A 2,508-nucleotide genomic window follows, 5' to 3' on the forward strand; every position below is an offset into this window, starting at 1 on the left:
AATTTTAACTACTAACATGTTACACCTCAGAGTTATCTTGGTATAATATAACTCTATTAACAGCTAAATTAACACTGTCTTTGAACAAAGTCTGCTAACACCATATTATTAATCCTTTTCAATTTGCTGTGTGGACATTTAAAAAGCCCCTGACATTTGAGAGTGTGTAGAAAAAGGGTGGGGAAAAAACATCTGCAATATTATTTCCTCAAAAATGTAAATTTCATTTTCTGTAAACATAATTTTGAAAATTAACTCAAATAAACAGAGATGTATCACTGTGAGTTCAACATATTTGACTTTGAGCTTCAATTTTTTAACTGATATACTGAAACACTTTTTGATTATATTCTAATTTAGTGAGATGCAGGTATATATTGGTGAATCGACCCTGAATTATGGAAGGATGAAGCAGGAGGTGATCAGCTGGATCAGAGCTTCCTCTGCCATTCTGGGACTGTAGCTCCAGGCTGTTATGGGGAAGAAAGACTTGAGCTTTAGATTTTTTATAAATCTAATTGCTTTCTATTTTCTTTTTATACTGCAGAAAACTGCTCATCTGAAACACTTCACTGCTAATGCCGATCATTTCAGTAGGGAAGCAGTTTAAAAGTTTGAAAATGATGGAAAAACTGAAGCTTACTGCTATGCAACAGGACGAATGGCACCACAGCGACAAAAAGTGGCCGTTTTAGGACACTGCTTTATAGTGAATCACTTGTTTCAGTTTACAGGGAAGGGAAAATAACATTATTATGAACATTATTATGAACATTAATATCCAGAACAGTAAAGCTTTATGATCCATTATGTAGACATCTTTTTGCCTCTTGGGAATCTGCTTAGGTGTCAGACTGTCCTGATTTAATTTTTATATGATGTAATCTGATCATAACAATATAAACATGAAATCAGGTCTGGGACCCTCAGGCTGATTGTTTGGAGCAGTAAAGCCTCTGCTCCAGATGCCAGGCTAAGCTCTAGGTGTGTTGGAGAAAGGAAACATCTAAAAGCTGCAGGATATCAGCCCTCAGTAACAAGAACTGCCCACCTGTTCTAGAGAGCCACTGACTGCAACAGACTGAAGACATTTCTTTTTTATTAAGTCATTAAAACTGATCCCAGATCTACTGTACAGCAGAATATGGGTGTAAAGAAAAGGAGGATTAAGACAAAAAAAAGAATGAATGAAAAAAATGAATTTTTTCTTGCTTAATAAATGTGTCTTTACTAGACTGTCTTCTTTATTTTCATTAATACATAAATAGAAAACAAATATATTTTCTTAGAATGTTATTTCAGATTTTTGTGAATTTGCTAAGTATCACCAAACTAATGAGATGTTAAACGTCTGTTTCTGTTTTTTTTTAAACAGTCAGTCATAATTTCTGTCATTCTTATGATAGATATAGAATGACAGAATATGTAACTACTCTATCTAAACACACTGTAATGGGGACCAGGAGTCCCATTACCCCTAAAATATGATTATTGATTTTGTGTTATGTAATAAGTTGGAGCAAATAGTTGGGTTGTTTGAGTTCTTTATTGTAGATTTTTTGGACATTTTTGGCATGCTTTTTCTGATGCAGAAGGACTGGCCATCCTGCCTGTGGAAAGTGTAAACATTAATGTCAATTATTCTTCCTTATTTTCTGTTTATAATAAGTGAAAGTACCTTCCTTTTCCTGGTTTGGCTCCGCAGCATGGCGTGGCTGAAAAGGTAGAAGTGCTGCAGGTGCAATGCACTTGGAGCAAATCAAAATGATCAGGAGGGTAGTTTGGGATGAGTTTTGTTAAGTTTGATGGGTTTTTGTGATTGACTTTAGATTTGTTTAATTGTATTGATTTCTATGTATGTAAATAGTACTTCAGGTGTATAGTTTATTGTTTTGGTTTAGGTTTGTATATTAATTTTGCATCTTTTTCTTAATAATCCCTTTCCATGGTTCCTTCCTTCATGTCACCTGAGTTGAATTTGGTATAACATGCTGTTTGTTCTTTTTAATGTATGAAGGTGTTGGTGTGCACAAGCTGGAGATCAATAAATGTTTATTTTGTCTTGCGTCTCTATTAAATATTGGGCCTCTACCGGTCAAGCTGACACACACTAAGGAGGCAGAGTTTAAAAATGATGAAATTCACAGTCCTATCTAGGCAAACAGAGCATCATCGCAGGTTCAGGTGTTTTTTACTACTTTACTGTATTATCAGTCAGTTAGTGATGCAGAAAGCATGATGGAAACAAAGGAGATGTTCCCTCATGGAGGTAAAGACCTGAAACCAGCTGCAGAGGGAGGTGGAGCTGCACAGGTATCAGGAAGGGCCTCACATGCTGCTTTCACTTTCACTTTTCTACTCTGCAGCTACTGTTGCTCAGACATCTTTGTTTAGTCCTGTAAAATCAGACTCATCAGCATCATCAGGAGGATCTAACAAACACTCTCTGCTGAACGAAGGTGAGCAAAGATCTAACATCTTTGGGCCGGATCTATCAAAGGTTTGCGT

The sequence above is a fragment of the Cyprinodon variegatus genome, unplaced genomic scaffold, assembly GCF_000732505.1.
Source record: "Cyprinodon variegatus isolate N-32 unplaced genomic scaffold, C_variegatus-1.0 Scaffold486, whole genome shotgun sequence".
Taxonomy (NCBI): domain Eukaryota; kingdom Metazoa; phylum Chordata; class Actinopteri; order Cyprinodontiformes; family Cyprinodontidae; genus Cyprinodon; species Cyprinodon variegatus.